Source organism: Poecile atricapillus, chromosome Z, assembly GCF_030490865.1.
Source record: "Poecile atricapillus isolate bPoeAtr1 chromosome Z, bPoeAtr1.hap1, whole genome shotgun sequence".
Taxonomy (NCBI): domain Eukaryota; kingdom Metazoa; phylum Chordata; class Aves; order Passeriformes; family Paridae; genus Poecile; species Poecile atricapillus.
The window spans coordinates 31204050-31228805 of record NC_081289.1 but is presented as its reverse complement, the minus strand read 5'-3'; the positions used below and the strand labels follow the sequence as shown (position 1 = coordinate 31228805).

The 24756-nt window shown below is 37.8% G+C and overlaps 1 protein-coding gene across 3 annotated transcripts in view; it reads right to left on the bottom strand.

The window, feature by feature from the left end:
• The window catches only part of LOC131592620 (cyclin-dependent kinase 17), a 91873-nt gene extending 67840 nt beyond the window's left edge, over positions 1–24033 (bottom strand). For 2 of the 3 annotated variants that reach the window (XM_058864232.1, XM_058864234.1), the window contains exon 1: positions 23624–24033. The gene's annotated coding sequence lies outside the window, so the exon portion shown is untranslated. Of the gene's footprint in view, positions 1–22893; positions 23526–23623 lie in introns of those variants that run through there. The other variant, XM_058864233.1, reaches the window with a different exon arrangement.
• Between the last annotated feature and the right edge of the window lie 723 nt (positions 24034–24756).

Genomic DNA, 24756 nt, shown 5'->3' with positions numbered 1-24756 from the left:
ATAAAACAGTCACAAATTGTTATGTAGTTATGAAGTATTTCCCTTCTGAATTCATTAGTTTTCTTAGAGCAGTAGGAGAAACTTGATGATGGCAGCACATGTGGCAGGCAATAAGTTCTTCTGTCTGATGAATTGCAGTAGAAGCATAATCACCTTTGTTTTATACAAAAAATACAAAACATACTCAAGTTGATGAAAGTGAAGATGGTTCCCAAGAATCAAGACCAGATTTGATAAATTAAACAGGGCTTGCTAAAAAAAAAAATTCAAGTTCCAGAGAAATAACAAGTAAAAATACATATTATGTTAGTATACTATTACTGAAACTAACCAAACAAAAGAAATTGAGCAAAATCTCAAACAAAAATCTTCGAAAGTAGAAAGCAACCAAGTAAACATATAAGAACTGCATAGATTACAATGATCTAAACACAGTCCTAACTTCACTGTGATGTTCACTTTAACAGCTCAGCCTCTACTTTGCTGTCCACATTATAATTTATATAAAACCTACTTCAATTGTCTTTCAGTTTATCAGTCTTCAATTCCATGATACCATATAAGCTATTGAAGAGAAATTATGTCCTATCACTAAGCACTCTTAGGGAAAAGAAAAAAAGAATCACCTATTTTCATTGTTAGTATCATACCAATACTTAAACATTTACTAAAAAAGACTGTGAAGCAGTGCATAAAAAATTGTTCTTGATAGGAAAGTTACTCTGGAATCTACAATTAAAAAAACTAAAATAAAACAAGTTCTAAAGCTAAACATACATTAATGCTTCCATGATAAAACAACTAGAGCACTGAAGAAAGAAGTTTGAGCACAGAACCGCAACGGGCAATGACAGATGCAAATTGAAATGAGGAGTGAGGAGAAACTGAAGTAGAGAGAAGATTCACAAGGAATTAAAAAGCCGTGAGAGAAATTACTGGAGTAAGCTGCAACAAGTTCTCTCACCAACAAAGAGGGAAAACGACAGAGATTTGATCTACATTTCAAGACAGTAAACTGGGTATTAGGCTGCCTAATTATTAGATCAAAAGCCCACACAATTCACATGATGCACAACACCAGAGTTTTCCAGCTTTTCGGTATGAATTTGTTCAAAACACTCTAAGTGTAACTCTGATTCAAACCTACAGTGAACAGAGGATCAACTGTGCTACCACAGCCACCACAAAGCTGAAAAGCAGTATTGTTGCATGTTCTGATCAAGTCAACAGAAGTGTTATTATTTGCTTACACTTAGCCTGGATCAAGTTTTCACCGATGGGTGATTCTGCAGGGAGAGTAATGAACAAATCCGCCATTGCTGGAGGTGCAGCTGTGACTGAGGTACAGGAGCCTGCAAAAAGAGAACTGCACTGACAGCTTTCCGGAATAAAACAGGAACCACAAAACCCTATGGCTGCCTAAGCAGCCTTATTTCACACATCAAAGAAACAAGGATTTGAAAGAAGTCCACTTATGGGCTAACATACTTATTTGTATTTTGTTTTAAAAAAGTCTTTCCCCCCCACTGAGTAAAATTTTTCCTTTTTTAAATTTCTATTTTAACTTAATTATTTTCCCACTGAAGACATGAAAACTCTCCAACTTCCCTAAGAACCATTAGACCAACCTACCACATTTAAAGCCTTGCTTTAAATTTCATTTGCAAATGGAACTTTTCAAAAGTTCCTATCGGTTCACGAAATTTTATAGTAAAATATGAAATTTTCTGTTTTCCAAATCTTCACTTACCCATTTTTCAAGCGTTTTCAAGAAAAAAAGAAGTTCAAGAACCACTTCTAAGTTTCAGAACCAAGACCATCTTGAAACTAAGCCTCTGCCTTGCATGGGAACAAGAATTAATTGTTCAGTCAAGATACCATTCTTCTCTTTTACTCAGTGTCATGATTTTTGTTTTTAATTTAACTTTACAAAATTAGTCAGATCTCTATGAAGCCTCAAGGGGTTGTTCCTTCAGAAATCACTCCGAAAAAGGACATAAAAAACTGTAAGACAAAGTTTGGGCTAGTTTGTAGTTGTGAAGTCTTCTTATAAAAATAATGCAAGAAAGAATAAAAGTGATAACATATCTTTAACCTATTGAAAAATATGTTAATGATCTGCCTCGTCTAATTAGTGAATCCTTAAGTGCCTATGTCAAGTTTTAATCTTTAAGAGGAAATGGCACACAAGATCTCCAATACTTCAAAGATCTCTGGTTTCCTTTACTGTGCACAGGAAGCCTTAAGTCAATGAAGTGTTGCTATCTTCTAAAAATCATCTGAACATTTAGTCAAAGGAATGATGACTACTGATACCATAGAAATTGATCTCATTCCTCAGCAAGCTCCAGTCTGGTACTCTCTTCATTTATTCCACCCTCAAAAATGGTGGAAAGCCCAAAAGTGTGATGAAATAAGAAGTCAGGCCATGAGAAACTGAAGTAGAGAATAAAGTCTAGAATTATCAAAGGTCTTCAAAACCCAAAGAGGAATTTTATTCAGAAAAAAGGTAATATTCAAATCTGTTTTTTAATGGAATTGTAACTCATCCCCTGCAGGTAAACCAACAACAATTCCTTTCCTTTTCAGAAACATCAAAATAGAGAGCTGTGATTTATGAGGATGCCAGCGCAAAGCCAAAAGCCAACTCTTACACAGAGTAAGAAACACAGGAGTATGCCAACTCCTTACTTACACTGTCTAGGTAAAATTTTCAATGTGCACTGTAAATAAATTTACTGGTTTTGGTAAATCAGATATATTTTAAAGCAAAGGCATAGCACTTGAAAGTTATTCTGTTTTAATATCATGTATTCTTTTGCTCTTAAACTGCTTGCTCTAAAAAATTAATTCCTCTAGTCTGTTTTTAAAACTAGACTTCCTTGCCTGTAAAATTAAAGTACTCCTTTAAACTATGAAGTAGATCCCTAGCCAGCCATTACTCTGCCATCTGTGTCCAGTCTTCTACCTTAGATGGCCAACTTAAATTTCATGCAGTAGAAACGATTCAAAGTAAAAATACTGAAGTTGTTATTTCTAATTGTCTTGTATGCTGCAAAACAGTTCCTTAAATTTGAAATAACAAAAAAAGAAAAGTTCAGAGAAATATATGACTCAGCCAATTTGACAGGAACATTTGATATTTTACATAATTTCAGCATTGTCACAATGCATATTTATATCTGGTTTTGAAGCAACTACAACTAAAATTTCTGATACAATAAGCTACTAACCTGCAAGGAATTTTCATTTGAATCCATAAAATACGATATACATATGAATAACAGTTGTACAACAGTACACTGCTTAAGCATACATATTAATAGAGGAATTGATTTCTTGGAAGCAAGACTGATTCTTCTTGACTGTGAAAAGTAATATACTACAGCAAAGGGCTATATGGCCATCACTGATGATTTTTCTGTTTATTTTCTCAATGCTCCACATTTTACAGAACTATTTTAACCAGCAAAGGAACAACAAGAAATTGGAAATAAATGCATTATTATTGAAGATGCAGTTATTTGAAGCATTTTCAGTATTTTATCATAATATATAAGAACAGGTATCGCTAAACAATAGATGGAAAAAATATACAGCAGTATGAACACATTAACCAACTACTTGATCCCTCGAAGTGGACAGTCTCACTTTGCCACAAATGGATAAATTAAACAAGAAAAATATTAATATGAAAAAAAATTGTAACTTCACTGTACTTGCATGCCCACTGTTGAAAAGTATGCTGTCAAAACCAGTACTTCTGGAAAGAAAATAATGTAAACAATCTATCTATAAACTAATCTTAGAAGAAGGATTTGCCCTGGATAAATGTATGTATCAATCCTCAGTTTCCTGTAGGGATTATTTAAGTCATCCAGTAGTCAAATTGGGATTTTACTGCTAGGATTTAAGTTTTCAAGGAACTGCAACATGAAACATGTTACAGATTAAAATCAAAGAACAGTATAAAGTGGTCAATAAGTCAACAATACAAAAACATATCCATTTTTCTTGACAATTTTCAGGATTGCTTATAAATTCAGTTACTAGCCTGTCATCAAAGCATAAACTATGAATGCTCTTTTAGAATCCATTTTCCCCATCTTTTCCCCCATTACCTAGTCTATGATTATTTTATCTTTTTCAATAGCATCAACAAATATTACAGCCATATTTAGAATTACAGAACAGGCCATTCTGTGATTCTATGAATCTTAGAATGGTTTGGGTTGGAAAAGACCTTAAAAATTATCTAGTTCCAACTCCTCTGCCATAAGAAGGGATACCTTTCACTAGACCATGCTGCTCAAAGCCCCATCCAGCCTGACCTTGAACACTTCAAGGAAAGGGGCATTTACAGCTGCTCTGGGCAACCTGTTCCAGCACCTCACCATCCTCACAGCAAATAATTTCATTTTAGTATCTCATCTAAAACTAATCTCAATTTTAATCCATTCCCCCTTGACCTTTCACTACATGCCCCTGGAAACATCTCTCCATCTTTCTAACTGAATCCCTTCAGGTACTGGAAGGCTGCAATCAGGTTGTCTCAGACCCTCTTTTCCAGGTTGAACAATCCCAATTCTCTCAGCCTTTCCTCACAGGAGAGGTGCTCCGACCCTTTTATCATTTTAGTGTCCCTTCTCTGGACTCTCTCCAGCAGCTCCATGTCCTTCCCGTGCTGGGACCCCAGAGCTGATGCAGCCCTGCAGGTGGGGTCTCAGCAGAGCAGAGGGACAGAATCCCCTCCCTGGCCCTGCTGCCCACGCTGCTTTGGATGCAGCCCAGGACACAGCTGAAGTTCACATCTTGCTATTATAACAACAGAAGAAAGTAAATGCATTTTACAGGTGCTCCTAGTCTGATCCAGATTCCATTATAATGGACACCGCTCAGAGAAGTGTTTTCAGAATCTCGAGTATGCCTTCAAGGTAGTGAAATTTTTTTGCAGGTTCATCTTTTATCTCCTTTTTTTCTTATTTTAATAAAAGCATCAAAAAAAGGAAATTGTGAAAGCTCTTGAAAATTACATTCAAGTTGAATCTGGCTATGAAGTAAAAACTACAACAAAACACCCCAGTGAATAACCCTCCAACCTTCCAAGTAAAATGAAAAAGAACACTGACAATGGATTTAGTCTCTTAGCCCTCCATGATCTCTACAGAAAAATTCTCATGCTTAAGATGACAGTCTTGTTTTTTTAACTGCATCTGTTTACAAGACCATGAGTGCCTTTACAAAATCCACACCACTAAGACAGCATCATTTAAAAATACCCTCCTTATGTAAGAGTACTTTAATATGCATTTCTGCTGTTTAGCTTACTCTTCCTTGTGTGTTAAAGCTTATTTCTGATTGCACTAGATAGGCGAGGGATTAAGTTCTCCTGAACTGCTGAAGGTAACCTTTCTGGATATAAAGAAATAGATTCAGTGAAATAAGAAAAGCTAGAATGAAGATTTAAAATAAAAAGAACAAAACACTAATCTGTGAGATGCTTTTACTGAAAGCAACAGAAATTAACTACTCTAAGGCTCAAATCCTGACAAATATTTTTACAATTTTCCCCCCCTTTAGCTTTGATTTTAAAAATTCCCACTTTCATGCTAGCATAGCTTGTTTAAATATCAGAAATAAAAGTAACCAAAATAGCACCATTACAAATGAAAAATCGCCAAAAAATGGGAAGAATTTCACAGATCTATTTTTAACACTGAGAGATGCTGAGCGAATTACGTAGGAAATCTTACCCTTTTCACGATACGTAGGAAACACGTAAGAAATCGTATCATTTTTCTGAAGTTCCCAAACTTGAGTCCAGTAAGTTATTGTAAAAAAGAACTGAAGAAATTAACAGGGATCATAGCAAAGATATACACAACCAAATTATTTTGAAAAATAAAGATCACATTTGATTTAGTTTTGCCGGTGAAAATCTGTAACTTGCAAATCTGACAGACTGTAATTTAGCAAATCTGAAATATTCAATCAATTTATCAACCCTCAAAATATTCAGCCAAAGTACTGATTCCCAAGAATCAATAATTATCATATAGACTGGAAAAACAACAGAAATGTGTTAATATTTCACGTCATCCTTAAAAATATGAGTTTTCTGAATCTAAATAAATTAAAAAAAAAAAAAATCCAAAAGAATACTTTTTCTTCCCTCTCTATTTTTGGTATTATTTGTCTTTTCTATATAAACTTACATCTAAATCTCGCCATTAGACTACCAATATGAAAGTCAACTAAAGCTAAAAGCCATTATGCTTGTGGACTGTTGTCTAGAGAAAAACAAAATAACCAAGCTAACAAATAAATAAAGAAGAAAAAGGCAAAAATGGCTTCCAACTACCTGGCTTTCCAGATTTGGGGGTGGGGGTGGAGAAGGAAAAATAAAAACCCAAAAAACAAAGGCTTGGTTTACAGGCAAGAAGTTGTAAGCAATTTTCTCATTCAGTAGTATCAGCAATGCCACACTTCCTGTCTTCTAACATAACTCTTACCAATGATTCAAACGGAGATCCTGACCACTTAAACTCATACACTTCCCTAGTAAGTTTGTTTTAAGCTGTGTATCCCCACAAGTAAAAACCTTACTAGTGTAACAACAGTGGAGAGAAAGGTTTATCTAAAGGATGGCCAAAAATTACACTCCATGTAACATTTTGATACTGCATATTTCAGGACTGACAGTGGAATACTTCATTTTAGATTTGAAAACTTGTAATATGATAGATAGCCGGTGATGACAATCCAACAAAATACACAGTTTTCAAACAAGCTCTTGCTTTGCACAGCCTCAGCAAACATCTCAACTTCAGCATGACATGGGCTATTTTTATTGTGTTTAGACTGTATTTCAAATGGTCTACCAAGTTGTTGAGGTGAGGGGGAAATAATCATTCACTGACCACTTGCTGTCACAGATAATGAAACAGATTAACAGTTGGAAAAAAAAAAATATCAGACTCCAGTCTCCAAATGTTGAAGTTAAATGGAACATTGAAAAGTGAAAGGTTTTTAAACCTGCAGGGAATAAAAAACTTCAAGTCATGGAGGGAGACAACTGGTAAGACTTCATAGAAAGTTTTATAACGTTTTCTGCAACCACTTCCAGTGAAAGGCTTCTGCCAGTAGCAGTGTGCACAACAACTGCTCTACAGCCAGCTCAGGTATCACTGCTGCAGGACTGCAGTACACAGAAGATAATGAAAAAGATACACAATCCACCACAAAATATTTCCCCTCATGCTTTTGTTTAAATTGTTGCCACCTATACTGCCCTCACAATTATGCTGAGGCACAAAGAGAATTCTAAGTTTTCACAATTTCAGATTTTACTGAGTTTTTAAGTGCCTTAGCCTCTTCCAGTGAAGCAACCAAGGTACCAGGTGCTTCAGAACTGCAGGTAGTTTTCCATTCTACTTTAATCAAATGTATAACATCAATACATGTAAGTACCCTCTGCCCAGCAACAGAGGTGTTGCCTGGTCCCCTGAAAAGAGTAATTTTCTCACCTAAAGAAAGAACTGCAGTTTCACAGAATCAGTGATTAAGCTGGCCTATTTCTTCTCACATTTATTTTGATTTTAGCTTCTATTTTCTAATTTTCTCTTTTTTCCCTGGGTGTAGGAGGAAATCCTACCCTCTGCTGACAAAAGAGATAGTAGGATGTAGCCATTACTCATGAACTAACAAGAGAAGCTCCTCTTTATAATGCAAGAATTTGAGAGAACCTCACTAAGGAGAAATACACACTTTGCTTTAGTGGCAGAAGGGATGAAAATACATTTTGGACTCCCTATGAGATATAACTACATTGTCAACAATGCCTCTGCCATCACACATCTCACATGCTGGAAATCTGGTTAAGAAAGCACAAATGCTGTACGTGTATTCAGAGCATGTTTCCTAGACTCATCCCAATTAGTGCTTTCCCTTCTGTTTCCTATCCCTTGAATAAAAACATTGGGAAAGATCCAAATAATGACATTTTGACAGCATAAAAGCAAAGACAGTCAAACACTACCAAAGCAAATCTGAAACAAACCAAGCATAGAGGGACCTCTTTTCCCAACACCTAATTCCCCATTATATGCTTCCATGAACTTTAATCAGGTCCTTGTAACAAAGATAGCATGATTCCCACATACAACATAAATTTTCTAGATACAGATCAATTATCTTCCCAAGAATTAATCTGTACCTGTAACAAGCTTGAAGAACTTCATTAAGTATGAGAGACTAAGGAAAAAAATACTGAACCTGCAAATACAACTACATGCAGCTTGCAGATCTCAGATGCATGCAGAAGACAGCACTCATGCAGATACATTTACACTGCAGCTGATCAAACTATGCCTGAAGAGTAACTTCCCCCTTTAACAAAGAGCAATTAACTAAGTCACACAGTTAACTTCTGAGGGAAAGTAACTAAACATACAACTATCTCATAACCTGATAGAAAAAGCTTTAAGCTTTGGATTTAAAAAAAAAAAAAAATTAAAAAAATCAGCTATTTGTCTCAATTGAGACATCAAGAGGAAAATAAATGGCAGAGTTCACATGCTGAATGTCAGTGACAGACAGAATCAGGATGCCCTAGGAATAAGACTGACTGATCTGTATGAGCTGCCCTTTCCCCCACATCCATCATCCAACTTCTTTACCACTCTAACAAGACTTTAAAATAAAAACCTCTATAATTCTATCAAAGAATCTCCCCTCCACAGGGTTAACACCATTCACATTGATTAGTTTTTGAAATATAAATTTATCACTAAATTTGCATTTTAAATATTCAAATCTGATTTACAAAGTCAAGTTGGGACAAACTCTTTTTAAGCTTATTCTTGCTACATATACTGCCACATGCTGTGAAAATCTCTTACAACAGAGTTACACAAACCAGGTATCCTGCTTCTCTGCACACTAGATTAGCTCTTGCTTACTACTGAAATATGACAGAGTTATAAACAAGTACAAAACTCAAGCAGAAAATACTTTTAGTTGATTAGAACTTCCAATATAAAGAAAATTAACCTAATAACGGCTCATGAGTATCCCAGTAAGATGATGTAAAATACCAAAATGCAGTAGCAAACTTTCATTTGGTAGAAGACTTGAGATAAAACCCCCCAACTCAAAGATTAATGAAATAAGCTATACACATGTGGCATCCCACTGCAGTTAGCATATGCAAGGCCAAGAAAACTTTGTAAGCCAAACCCAAAGATTTATAAGCACTTAAAATATCTTGTATCAACCCTTTGAAATCAAATGTTACTGTATTTCCTCAACAGTTATACAGAACAGATTGAACATAAAATAAAAAAATGGAAAAGAATTGAAACAGACATTGCCTGTCATATATACTAGCTTGACACCTAAAGCTAAACTTTCCGTTCTCAGGTGTAAACAAACAAATCCAGCTGTAAATACCATGCTGAATCCCTTGTACTTCACAATAAAATAAAATAAAAGCAGGGATAGGGATCAGAGTCTGCTACTATCAGAACATTATGACTTTATCTACATCTCAGTAAGCTTCCGAAGCTTAATTTCTTGTGCAGTTCATGGTTTACAAACCTTCAGCAAAAATTCTCATTGATGTATTTCCTTAAGACAGTACAATAAGCCCAAAAAACAGCTTGTTTTGATATGACTTAAAGGATTGACAGAGTTTGTTTCACAATTTAGAATGATAATTGAGAAATGGTTCAAAACAGTTTAATTATGTATTACACTAGCTGACATTTATTAAAATAAGATGAGGTTATGCATGAGGTGTAAGGGTAGAATTAATAAGGCTTGTAATGAACAGGTTTTCACTTCATTTTTGACCAGAGTCAAAGCATCCTCTATGAAGACTACCTAATTTAATCACCAAGTCAACTAAAAGACCTAAGGATCTCCCTTTGTTCTGTAGTACACTACATGCACTTTGCAGAGCATCTTGGAGGACAAACTGAAAACGTGCCATTTTTTGGAATGCATAGGTCTGATGAACAGCAGTCTGACACATTAGTGCTTAGACCCATGAGCATATACAGGAAAGAGCTTTGCAGCAAACAATTCATCTAACAAAATGGGATGACTAAACATGAACTCTTCTAAATGTCATTAATTTAAACTCCCACTCAGAGAGAAAACCACAACATATTTACCATGCCGTGTTACCTCCTCCTATCATGGGAGTCCTTTGAAGTCTGCAGGGGAGGAAAGCTGTCCTGGACCATCAGGTGATGGAAAAGGCCATCACTACTCTACCTTCATGACCACCACATTGACAGAAAGCATGGTGTGGGGACAAGGCTAAAGCAAGTTATTTTCAACCTCATATAGAGTGCAGTAGGGGAAAAAGAATTTACTCAAGTTGGTTCAGCTTCAGTTTCTTTTACTAAGAAACAAACACATGCATACTCCTATCCAGATTTTATAAATAAAGACATTTACCAGCATCTAGGACATTGAATCAGTTTTTATGCTGTATCTGTAGAGTAGCAGGGGGATAATACCAGGCAAAAATCAGCGACATTTTTGTTTGTGCCTCACATTACAGCTTTATGAACTAAAGCCAGAAGTCAGAGTAACACAAATTTGCTATCTTTCATATAGACAGGCAGAGTTAACTAATAAAGTTTTTAATCACAATGGGATCCCATACATATCAGTACATAACCTAGGCAGAACATTTAGAGGTAATAGCAAATACGTATTTACTTCAAAGCTTTTCTACTCTTAAACCACAGCTTTTTTTTTTCATTAAAACAAGTATAGCTTAAACAGGTGAATACCTTGCAAATGAATGTTCGTTCTCCTGTAGCTCACACTATTCTCAATCTAATCTATATCCGAGACATCTCTTTACATCAATGCCAACATCAAACTTTAACTGAGTGTATGTCTGCCAGCTAGGAAGACCAAATGATCAAGTTAGTGAGAATACAGACAGGAACAAGAACTCAGCAATTTACCAGGTATCACTAGTTGAAAGAAAAGGATTAAAGCAACAATTTAAGATGCTTTTCCGAGCTTTAAAGTAGCAACCTAGTTTTATCATTAAAAAATGCACCCGCTAGAGGCACAGAAGAGAAGCCCTGGTGGCCACATCATTCTCCATGGCACAGTCAGGCTAAGAAGATCCCGGTCCCCACCATGCCCTGACCCAGTTAGTCTCATACCCTCCAGGACTGGAATGTCACTTCCAGTACTCCTACAGAGGCATGACCCCTTGTGATAAAGACTCAAACTCTGGCTTTAATTCAGATTATTTATGTTGATCTGACTGTATAAATAAAAACACCTAGAAGATATTGTTATTTTCCTAAACGATCCTAAACTGAACTGCATCATTTTGTTAAACAGTGCATCACATGCTTCAGATCAGGTTAATTTTAGCACTGTTCACCATTTCATACAAAGAAAATTCACTTCCCCCTTTAAAATAAACAATTAACTTTGAATAACAACCAAAAGCTGTTTAAAAGCAACTTTCTCTTTATCCCAACTAGATGATTAATACTGCTGTTTTGAGACTGGATATCTAAATTTGAGACATCAATTTCTTTCAGAAAAGAGCAGTGTTTTTAATTTATTTAGTGCTTGTATTAAAATTCTACTTTAGCATGACAAAGACTTTTTCTTTATTCACACAGCAGGTAATTTCAAAAAGTGGTCCATGCAGCTGAGAATGTAAACATAGAGATATTGCTGATGACAGCATTTAGGTCTTAGGAGAATTCATTTACTCTCTCAAGTGCTGCTAGACAATTCTGGGTAATGAGCAGTGAAAATACTGAATGAAGTATTTATGATTTACACAGTATAAATCATATCCTGATATGCCAGACATGCATTTATAACATGCCCAACACACATTAACTAATCATGAAGTGTGCAACAAAAGTAACTGCAGAAAGTGCTGACAGAACATGCTCTTGCATGTGTGAAGAATATGGGGTTGCCTTTTTTTACATCTCATTTGCTACATATAAATTTCACCCAGGCATAGAACTGCAATTTTAAACCTCCTCCTCTCAATATACAGGAAAGTTTCACTAAGGAAATACCTGAAATTTTCCTTGCACCTTTCAAGTAAGAAGACTTCCAAATACATCATAAATAAGATTTTAAGTAGTCCAAAATCTAAAAAGAGGTCACATTTAGTGGAGTTACTTTCAGACTCCTTAAGCAAAACAAACAAAGGCCTACTAATGCTTACTATACTGTTAAATACCTCCTGTTTTCTACAAGGTCAGAATCTCTTTCTATCCATCTGGCTTTCTCTTTTCTATTAATTTAATTACTTTTTAGTATGCCATATTTCCTCCATTTACTTGTTTCAAGTTAACAGTTAGATAGCACGCCATTTAGAAAACAAAATTCAAGATCAAACCCTCTTCCATGTAATAGATAGACTGTCCCTAAGTAGCACTTTGAAATTACACAGAATTAAGTAATTCTACATGGCAATCTTTTCACACATAGATTTCCCTTATCAGAAGCTAAAAGTTTCCATCTTTATTACAACAGTACAAATTTGTACAGCTAATCTCATGGAATCATTTAAGTAAACAGATTTCTACACAACACATGTAGTAAAACCCAGAGAAGAGTAAGGAAAGCCTGGACAAACAACCTCCAGTAATCCAATTCTGGATGAGTGCACAGAACACCATGCACCACCTGAAAAGCTCTTTTGGTCCTGGTTATGCATTCCTTCCCCCATTTCTGACACCTTCTGCCCTCTCTGCTACCCAAGAAAACCCAACTGCTAACCCTAAGGTTTGGTTCAAAAACGCAACAGAGCTACTCATCCAAAGAGGGCAAAGGGACATTATTAAAAATAAAGATGTATCTCTATGCTGTAAAACAGTGCAGCTTTTCTGTATTTCACACTGCTTAATCAAAAAGCTTCCTAGACTTTCCAATAAAGAGCCACGATAAATCAATCCAACTGGAATATTACTACCTAGCAAAAAAAGCAAGGCTTGTGCACATTGTGGAAGGAGATAAACAAGGTGAAAAGACCATCATAAATGTCTCCCACTTCTGCACAAAACAGAACATGTTATTTTTCCAAAGCCTCTTATGATCACAGAGAAGCAAACATTTATAAACTAGAACATAGCACAGACGACACAGCAAAATACCACAAAAACCCTTGGAAGAATATTAATCCATGAAGTTTTCTTTATCCCTTTCTAACCTTTGAACACAAGAAAAAAAAATAAATCTATTATATCACAAGGATCCACTAACAGTTAATTATATTACCTTTGGGGAGTGGCACTTTCTCATAAAAGTGACTATACAGAAAAGGAATTTTCTCTGTCAACAATTTTACTTCCTGTGCTTTATCAGACGTTTCAGGCTTTTTTCCTTCTTCAGTGACAAAGACCTTTGTGGGGGGGGGGGGGTTAACAACCTACTATTGGAAGCCTTGCATATAAAATGTAGTTAGGAGAAGACATTCCCTATACAGGACAGTTAACGGGGCTCTTTTCCAAGTCTGTGTTTCAGATCTGGCTGGAAGCAGTGAGGTTACATACTATGTTAGCTTGGTATGATATATGACTGGAAAAGGCCCCACGCAATTAACTACATTGAGACATAAAGCATTAATGTAGATTAAATAATCCAGGTTAGACTCACATTGGTATAAACAGACTGAGAGCAAGATAACATCTAGCCATAGAAACAGGAAAAGCTAGGCCATGCTGTTAGTATAAAGGCAGCTTAGAAGTATTTTATAGATACACCGTCTTTGCTTCTCCTGCAGTTTTTTCTTGGAAGTATTTACTAGAATCTATGCCACTAGGTTTTCAGATACTGTCAGGATATTATGGGTATAAATGTTAATTTCTATTAACATGTCTGTGCAGACAACTCCACTAAGGCTGATTTTCAAAGCATCCTCAGCACCTATAACCTTAAAATCAGCATCTTAAAGAAGCCTCAAATTAAACAACCCAAAATTGGCATAATCCACCCCTACATACTTTTTTAGCTAGTGATGCACTACTTTTCATGAGAACTGACCAATATCACTACACCTGTTGCACACAATGTCACACAAAACCTGTTGCAGTTATATTTCGAAATATCGTCAACAATTCATCTAAACTAGCATAGTTTGGTTGGCAAATAATGTCAACCAATCCAAGGAAATAATTCTCAAAATTTAAGTACAAGAGAGATTTCACATCCTATCTTTCAAGTAAAAACACAAAACAAACAACGGACTCTGAACTAAAATACAACTCCAGTTACCAAAAGCAGATATGACAATCCAATCATGTAAATACGTAAATTCACCATTAACTTAATGAAGTATAACCTCATTAAAAAGTCAAGTATGAACATCAACTGCAGGTGTAAGATATGCTCAAATCTTCACTTGTCTTACTTCATCACAGAGCACATATAGTCAAAGAACAAAATTCTTCTACTACAAAAAAACAGATCATTTTTATTTGTCCTTGCAATCCTAGTTTCTGAAATTGCCAGAAGACACAACATGGACACAGTTCTTCAGGAACCTATTTCAATATTAAAATATACTATCACTACTACTCACATGACTAGAATTTTAAAATGCTAAATACTCACAAGCAGGAGTGATGAATAAAGAAAAATATGCATGTTTCATTGCTTACATATTGAAAGACCAAAATGCATGAATGGGAGAGGTGGAAGGGAGTGGGAATTGACACTCATCATCTTTAGGCACCTGAGGCACTTAAGAGAAAATTTCACAGCAGTGCTGGAGACGCTTTAAAGTTTCCCAACACCAGTAAGGAAATGCTTGCCTCCATCCCCCAGCCAGTCTCTCTCTTCCTTCTTCACCATCAACTTTGTAATGCAGACAGCTGTGCAAACCTCCTCAGTTTACTGATGCAACAGAAATTATTTGGAAATAAGTGCTTAATTCAACTCCAAGTGTAATGCTGTAATACAAGAACAATGGTTCTGATGGGCTCTCTCCACGGTAAATGGGGAAAGAGAGGTGGATCTCTAATAAGATCTTTGAATTACCCTCTGAACTTATTTCTCTCCACTGGTTACAGATATATGCATTTTAAAAAAAAGGCACAATGCAAATCGGTCAATCTGGCATAATTCATATTTTAGATGTGAATAATTTATTTACTGAAATAAATTTCAGGTTTTATCTACCCGCTGCTAGAAACAGATGATTAAGAAGAATGTAGGTATTTTGTTAGATGCAGCTACAGGTGCATCAGAAAATGATCACTGGCTATCTATCCATGCCCAAATTAACTTTTAACAGTGAGAAACAACTAATGACTTAAATCCTTCAAGTAATGTCTACTTCTTCCACTACCAGAAATATTCACAAATACCAGGAAGCCAAAACTCCTATTATGTAAGACCACCACAAACAGTATAAAAAAAGGAAAAAGTCCCTTTTAAAGAAAGCAAGTTCAGAACACTTGATTAACAGCACTGAACATTTTATATTTTAGACACAAACCATACTCAAACACATTTTAAAATACTAAGTATTAGTAACTAAGCTGACTAACAAAGCATACCAAATCCATATCTTCAGAGCTCATAATCTGCTTTGTATTGCTTCTAAAATACTAAAATTGCATAATCCAAGAAAAAACACATATAACTACTGAAGAAACTAATTACTATACACCATTATGTTGTTTCTCCTGTGCAGCCCACAAGGGGAAAAAAAAAAAGACTGTGCTCAATAACCAAAGGCCACCTTCTGACTAAATACATTTTAAAGCTGTTTTTTGGCTTATGGATGAAACATTTTTGGTTTTGAGAATTGTACTGAGATGTATCAGAAACAAGCCTCCAAAAGACATTTAGGTTAACTGTATTTCCTGATAAACAACCCAGAATTAAGAGCAGCAGGTTTAAAAATACTGTGACTTGTGCAAATGGGAACACTGTTAAGCTGTTTATCTTGTTTAATCCCGAAGGTAAATAGCGTAAGCTTCAAAATATTTTGCTTCTTTGCCATAACCTACTGAATCACATTTACAAAGGTAATGAAACATTATAGAAAATCTTACATTTTTGGAATTGCCTCTGAAATTGCTTTACCTGAGTATCATACAGGTCATTATTCTCAAGACCACTGTGTCTGTAAATTTCACTGATTTAAATCCAAACTGTGGCTTCAGTGATGCCAATTATCTTGTCTCTCCCGAGGTGATTAATTCTTCAGAAACAAAACAAGAATCCTGCACAACTGCAGTACTAGGCCCATTTTAAAACACGAATACTACAGTTAAGTCATTTTTTTATTGTGGCATCTTCCAAATATTTTCAAACTCCTACTGTAGTTAATTTTCAGCTTATTTAGTTCAGTTTTTTTAAATATTATTTGCAAGAAATAAAATGTAATTTTTAGTTTCCTTAGACGTCTTTCGTCCAACACTAATGATATCCACACCAAAAATCCTATTTAATTTCATAACTCTCACCTCAAACACGTACCTATATTAAAAATTAAGAATCTATTTTACAAGATATATCAGTAATTATTTCCACACTGTGCCTTCTTACCCAGTACCAAAGCAGGTTTCTGAGCTGCTGTTTTACACATCATTTTTAAGACTTTAATGCAGCATATATGATTGATATATTTAGCAGCTGAGCACCTCCTTTCCTCTCTGTACACAGGAAGTTTCCCCTCCCATCTGCTCAGGATATTTAAAAAAATAAAGCATTACAAACTGCTGTTTTTCCATCGATACTGCAGAAAGTGACTGTTATTTACCTGTAAACATGGAAGTACAGTTGAACCCAAACACACAATGTAACCTCCCTGACAAAGTCATAAGACACCTGCTGGTACAAGGGCAGGAATGTGGGGATGGGAGCAGCAGCCAGCAAAGGGAAAATCACTGCAGCTTTGAGTGATAGCACCAGAGTTATGCCAGGTTTAATTCTTCTGTGGAGCAACCAAGTTATTCACAGGCAGCATCAGCCCAAGCTTTGTCTCTCATAGTCATATAGGAAGTCTTTAGTTTTATATTTTGGTTTCAGGCACACATAAATAAGGTGAATTATGAAATAGACCCATGCTTTACAAGCAGATGCTTGAACCATTTAGTAGGTATTTATGACACAGCTTTAAGGCTGAATAGCACCTAAGCAGGCAACAGGCCCCCTGCACGTGTAGGTACTCCACTGCTGTTTATGACAACCAGGTCCTGACAAGGAGAAAGGACAGAGGAAGATGCACTGGAAATAAACTAATGACAGACTGAAAAAATGCCTTTTCATTTTCCCCAGTTAAATGTATTTACAGCCACATCTTTTTTGGCCTACAGAGAATATTTATGAACTCTGCACTGGAAACTCAACTTCATTTCAAGACATACAGATAACTGATGGAAATAAAAAATGTAATCTATTATTTCATAACTGTTTTTCGTTCTCCTGTGTACCACTAATTATATTATTGATTACTATATTTTCAAATTAAAAGCTCTCCCTAAACCCCACAAACTGAATGCAGATCAACACTTAGTGTCTGTTCTGTATTATACATGAGAAACTATTCCAAACCTTTACAGAAAAAATAAGCAAACTAAAAGGTAATATTAATAACTGTGTATATTTGATTTAGTTACCAAATATAAATGATTTATTTTAAAAGTTACTACTCTGTATCCAATCTTTTAAAGCCCGATATAAAATACTGCATAAAATAAACAAACAGGTTTTCCCAAGCATCCACCCTGTGCTAATGACCTATTCTTCACAATCTATGATTTTCCCAGTTTTCTGGAGCTATAATTTTCCCAATTTTCTGGAGAAATAATGGGCAATTCTCACTGACTTTCACTTCATTAGTGGCAATACCCAACAGCTGACACTGAGCAGGTTTCCCAGGGCTTCCTCACCAACGTACTTTGACGATGAGGAGCCCTCATCACATGCAGTTACGTAACAGCCACTATTTATAGGTAACCACTTGATTCACATTATCCACTGGGTTTTAAACCATTTCGTACGTTGTCACTTGATCTATCATTTTAGTTCCATAATCAAAATGCCACGTAAGAGCCAAGTAAAAAGTTTCAGTGACGCCTGTCTGCAATATCAACAACATACCACATGAAGTATTTAATCTTATCAAGAGAACCAGACGTTAGTTTCACAAGATTGGTCCTCTATAAATATATGCTGAGCAACAGTTGTTTTCTTTGCTTCATCTCCCGCTCTGTCAATATCCATTACTATGCATATAACTAACTCCTAAAACCACTGAATGAAACCTTAGTTGTGCTAAAATCACATAATTTCTCAGTGTTCTTAGACATACGGAGATATATGACCAGCATTTCCGCTCCACAAAGTGCCCTACCAACTTCTACAATTCTTACCTCACAACTTCAGTGACAGCTGTTTAACACGTTCAGGTTCTCTTAAGAAATGTCTCAGAGAACCACATATGACTATCAGCTGGTTTACTTATGAATATAGCAGTTTTTCATCAAATCAAGAACATCAAATGCTTACATTTTATTCAGTTTTTCTAACAGGCTAATGAATTTCTTAGAATACAATTTCATCCTAAAATACACTTAATTGTAATAACATGGGCTTTCGTCATCACAGACTTTGGCCTTTCTTATCAATCATATTAATTAATCTCAGTGTCAATTTCTTAAATTTTTGTAAACCAGCTTCTTTACGTTTTTTATAAACTAACCTACAGACCATAACTTCTTAATCCAAACACTCTTCTTTCAATTAAAAGACAATGGTTTTGTTGATGAAATATTTGAAAATATTCTTTGGTAATTCTTAGTAATCCATATTTTGCAAAGATATTTACTTCAGCAAAGACCAATTAACTGTAAACCTCACAAAATGTTAATTTCGACGACTGCTGTATAAAGACGCCTTGCACACACCTGAACAACAGCCAAAGAAAGATACTTACATATCGTAAGATAAGAACAAGAAGTCAGAAATACTTGGGAAAATACATTTCTGAAAGACTATACAGGTTATGACAGTTGACTATGATATTATTGTCTCAGTACAGCTACATGCCTGCAAAATGCTCTAATTCACCAAGCAGAGAAGAGAATGTCATGATTCTGACAACTTTAACAGAAACTGAAAGCATCCAAGTATCCTCAGTGAAGCTGACTACATGCAGATGTTAAAAATCAGAGACTGTTGTGAAACTCTACCAAACCTTTAAAAACAACAGCAGTCAGAGAAGGGAGTACAATTACGAGGTACAGATAATAATTAAATGAAATTTGATTAGAGGGCACAGATTAACATTCACTTACGCAAAATACCTAAGAAGTTCAATTTAAAATCAAAGATAGGCAAGAACTGCAGCTAGGAGTGCATGTGAAAGACATGTCATTTCTTTGTTCTGCTGTAATAACACAGCCCTGATCATCACTATATATGCAAAACTAGTTGTTCCAGAGAAGATAAATAAAAAAACCCAAAAAGCTCATAACCAAAACATGAGATAAAACTGTCCTTCAGCTTATTGCATTTTTAACATGTTACTGAAATAAGGGAGCAGAGAATTGTCCTGAAATTAAGAGAAACGTGTTAGTGTTTAGTTAAAAATGCTATAAAATTGGTACTTTTAGGTCTTCTTAAAATCATTTTGCATAATTCCGTCTTACTGCCTGAAAAATTAAAACGTGACTCGACAGCTGTTTCTTCTGCTGCTGCATTGACAATGCTGCTCTATCATATTTCTTTTTTCCCAACACTCGTGCTTAGGCATAGCACTCCTGATAAACTGATGTTTCCTAGTGAATGAGATTTCTAATCCTTTAAAAGCAAGCACTATACCACAAAACCCCAAATATGCCAGTAAAGGACTGTTAGAACAATTCCAAGTATCAATGTGCCTATGGTATCTTATAACACAGCCAGGTATAGGGTATAATGATCTCCAAGGATGTGGCTAAAGCCTTACTATTCAAGGACTGATGTACCAAAAGCTGGTCCAATGCAAATTAGCTGATTTATGCACCCATTATGGTCATTGCTTTCCACATAACAGCATTACAGAACTAAAGTAGTCCTTTTTCTTTTCCCCTTTCCCAATGTTGTTCTGCTCCCAGTTGGCAAATCAGCTGAAGTACACGTCTTGTTTATTCCTTGTGACTATCGGTGGTTAAAACTACTGTTTGTACATGTTCTAATTAGCCAGCTCTACTAAACTCTTGACAGTTGACATCACTGCTAAAGGAAGTTCAAGAAACCAACAACTCTGGAAGAATTGCCAATCCATCAGGTTAGCAAAGAATGAGTATCTATGGATTTGTACTCAATACAGAATTATAAAAAGTCATTTTTCCAACAAGCATTAACTTTAATTCTTCTTCAGATAAAAACTGTCAAAAGTGCATCATGACTCTTCACAAAATACACAGGAAAAAAATCCAAACATCCCACACCACTAGTGGGTGTTCCTGGAGAAAGCCCTGTTTCATGAGGAAAAACATTACCAGGGCCCAAAAAGAACAGGATATAAAATATTGAGAGAATTTTAAAAGCCCCCTAGGCCTAGACTTATTTTTTAAAAGCAAATTATTGTCTGTGATATATAGTGATTAAAATATGTAAATATAAAATGCTTTTACCTCTATCATCCAAGTTGCTACATCAGTATGTGAACAGGCACAAAAAACCCCTCAATTCCCAGTTCTTACATTCAGAAGGCAAAAGCCATTGCTATAATTATGTGCATCGCAAAATAAGGCAGTGATTGCTAACAATATGCTGGTTTAGTTTGTTCTTTAGATGTGAACCATAACTCTCAAGTAAACATTTGGCATTTTAAAAGCATTTTTACATGCTAAAGTTGTAGTGTATTATATAAAATTCCAAACTGACACTGATTACAGTGGTGTCCAGCTGCCTTAATAGCTATACAATGCTTGCTGCAGAAATAAAAAGAGAGTAAGCATTAGAAAGCATGCAGCTAAAAAGTTAAAAAATCTGTAACTTCAGAACTATAAGCAACACTTAGTAAGTTTACGCTAGAAAAGCTTTATAATTACTGAGCTTGATTTTAGACATGATCTTGTCCATTTTCACATCATACCATATAGATGCATTCAACAAATAAACAACTAGTATACACAACTTTTTAAAATACAGCTCATTAGCTTTCTTGGACAAAAAATAGAAACTGATTTGTACATGGAATATCAACAGCTTCCACTTAACATGAAAAGAGGGTCACGAGCAAACTCATGGAAAGATTTTAATGTAGACTCTTCACTGAACCATATTTCAACAAAGCCTTTCCCAACTGCACTTTTGAGGTGCAATTACACAAATATACTGCTGGACATAAACTTATTAAGATGAGTAAAACATGGCTATTTTTTTTTTTCTAGCAGCAGGTAATCATTTTAGAAATTACAATATTACAGTATGTTACTAGGCCAGTCAAAAAATTCTGCATAGTCTTACCGTAAGAGCTCAACATCATAACAGTAACACATGCAGACTGAGCATCTTAACATCCCTGTCATAAGCTATACCATATTTACACACTGCAGTCAGTGTTAGGCAGAAATTGAAGCCAGAGCTATTCAGGAGAAATACACATCCATGATCTGTTTCTCAATTTAAATTATATTTGCAATTATAAATTAGGTATTTCACTACACGCTAGTGGCATTTTACATATTAAAAAGATCAATTAATGCACTACATTCTTAGCCAAGCTTAAAATAAATGACTCCCCACATTCAAACTATAATTTGCTTCAGACAACATGGGCTTTAATTTGCAAACTCTTCAGTACGGATGTAGGCAGAACCCACCTCATGATTTGTGTAGAGCTCCATCCTGGATAAACACAAGGCTACACAGCACAATATGCAAATAAAAGGTATGAACCTCATTGTGATATTCTTCCCAAAGATTTTTTTAAGTCAGACTCATTATTGTCAAAACAGTATTTAAATAACACCAGCAAAAAACCCCAATGCTTTCATCTTTCCAATTTAAGTGGTCCTTTTAATGCCAAGTTAACATTACAATGGTTTATCTATGTTGGAGAATTGAATTCAGTTTGTTCTTTCAAGCACAAACAATTTTAAAGGAAAAACTGCACCATGTATTCAAACATGTGATTTTATGTTTTCATATCTGTTACTTCCACATTAATTATTCAAAACAAGCCTCTCTCGTGTCACTTACTGAAGTGCAGATGTAAATAACAAGAGCTGTGTGTGAATATACAGAATTCTTACAACAAAGCAATATGGCAATTTCTTTAACATCTTAAGCATATAAAATACCAGATCACCTACTTCCTTTTTTTCCCAATTCTAATAAGAAAAACAAATCTGAATTTATCTAATTTCATAAACGTTTTCTTCTGCCCCCCACCATCTTCCTAGTATTTAACCTTTGGTGATATTGTTTCCAGTTCAATTAATACAATAAAAAAGCAGAGGGGAGAGAAGTAATGGGAGAACACCAAACCAGGCTTGCTCTTGTATCTATACCGTGATACCTACAAGAATGCTGTTATTGATCGGTTAAAATTACAAAAGAACAGAAACTATTCACCATAATTAAAAAAAAAAAAAAAAAAGGAAATGGATGCTTTTCAAATTACTGAGTTTGGATTATAAATCAACCCCGTTTTGCTCATAAAACCCGTAACACTGTTAACAACCATCAGCAAAGTGCCAAAGACAGCAATGACTTTAAAACAACCAGAGCCAGCTACCAAAATTGTTGCAGGAGAGACAAAGGGGATCAAGGTCAGCATTCTTCTAACGCAAGAGCTAATCCACTCATATGAACACGGTACTGTCACTGGTGGGCATAATAAATTTGAACAGAAATATAAAATACACAAGATCCCACCTGATTTCCACCGTCCTTTCGAGAGAACCATTTTGCTCTACTGATCTCAAGCCATTACATATCTGAGCGAGGAAGGAGAGGGAGGAGTTCACAGAAGTTCAGGGTCAGACAATGTTCACGTATCCTGTCAGCTTCTAACTCAAAGCTCAGAGCAGAAGTACTCTTATGCCACGCACTGAAACCTACATATTTTGGGTGTGCGTGTGGGGGGAGACCTGCAATAGGAGCGATGTGTCATACGTGCGGAGGCTGCGAGGAGAAGAGCTGTCAGGAGAACGCTGCCTCGCTTGAAGAGGAGGAGGCGGTGGGGAAAGGACGGTGACGAACACAGGATCACCAAAAAATCCGGCAGCGCTCAGGGGCTGCCATCCCCGGCTCACCCTTCCCTTCGCTCGGCTCCCCTCGCCGAGGGCTCAGCCTCCCGGAGCTGCTCCCTAGCCCCCGCGGAGCCGCTCCCAGCCGCCACCGGCAGCGGAAATCCCCCGCAGCCCGGCCCGACCCTGCCCGGAGGCGCCGAGCGGCGCTCCCCGCGCCCGGGGCTCCCCGGGCAGCCCCCGGCCCCCTCGCGGGGCGCTCTCCCACGACCACCATCACTTCCACCCTGCTCCGGGGCCGCGCTGTCACCTCACCCCCCGCGACGTCCCACGCTCCGAGAGGCCGAGAGCCAACACCCCGCCGCGAGCCGGACCCGCACCCCTGGGCCGGGAGACAATGAGCAGCCACAACTCACCAGCAGCGCCGGAGCTTCGCGGGTCCGGGGGCGGTTCCTTTGCCCCTTCTCCTTCCCCTTCTCCTCCGCCTAGGAGCGGTATCCGTGCGCCGGGAGCCGAACCCCTCCTCCCCTCGCCGCCCGAGAGCCTTCGACTCCGGCGGACCGCCGGCCGCGCTCCCTCCCCGAGGAAAGTCACTTTATTCCCCGCTCCAACATGGCTGCTCCCCCCGCCGCCGCCGCCGCAGCAGCAGCTTTCTCCTCGCCGCGGCTCCCCGCCGCCGCCTCCGGAGAGCGGCCGCAGGCCGTGCTCGGGACCCGCCCGGCCGGCCGCTGGCGGTGCCGAGAGCGTCAGCCGAGCCGGGCCGCGGGGGTGTGCGAGGAAGGGGCGAGCCGAGGCGAGCCGGGCTGGGCTGCGCGTCCCCGCTGCGGGCTGACGCCTCCGCCCGCTCGCACTGAGCCAGCCCCGCCGGCTCCGGGCGCAGGAGGGGCCGCGGGGACGCCCGTGCGCCGGCGACACCTGGCGGCCGAGGCGGCCCCGGCTGAGCCGGCGGCTGCGCGGGGAGCGGGGGGGTCAGGGCGGAGCGCGGGGAATGCCCCGGGCGGCGGCGCGGGGAGCGGGGGCTGCCGCAGCGCTTTTCTGGGCCGCCCTCCCCGCTGCGGGGGAGCCCGGCCGCGCCGGGCCGAGTGGGGCGCTGCTGCCGCTCCTCCGCGGCCTTGCGCGGCCGCCGCCTCCCGCGGCAGGAAGTGGGTCTCATCGGCAGAGGCTCCCGGGAAGGCGCCCCGAGGCCCTGCGTGCTGCTGGACGTCCGAGGGGTCTCCCCGAACCGTTTCATGTAGGGCAGGGTAGAAAAGGGGCGTTTGCTCGCTTCGTTTTTACCGGTTCCTTGGCAGCGTTTCCTCTTGGGTTTGCAGGGCGATTTAGCTCATCTCTGAGGCATCCTCCTGCTCCCCTTTCCTACGGCTGGCACATTAGTAGCCGAAATTAAGGGAAGCCGGGTGTCTCTTTAGATTAATTTCTAATTCATGTTTTCCGTATTTATTCTTGTGGTATTTTCTTTCCTTTGTCTCCTGCATTCACGATTCCCGTACCATCCCCCTTGTCCTTGTGATCGCTCTGACTGCTCCAACCGTGCTGCCTTTCTGCAGCTTAG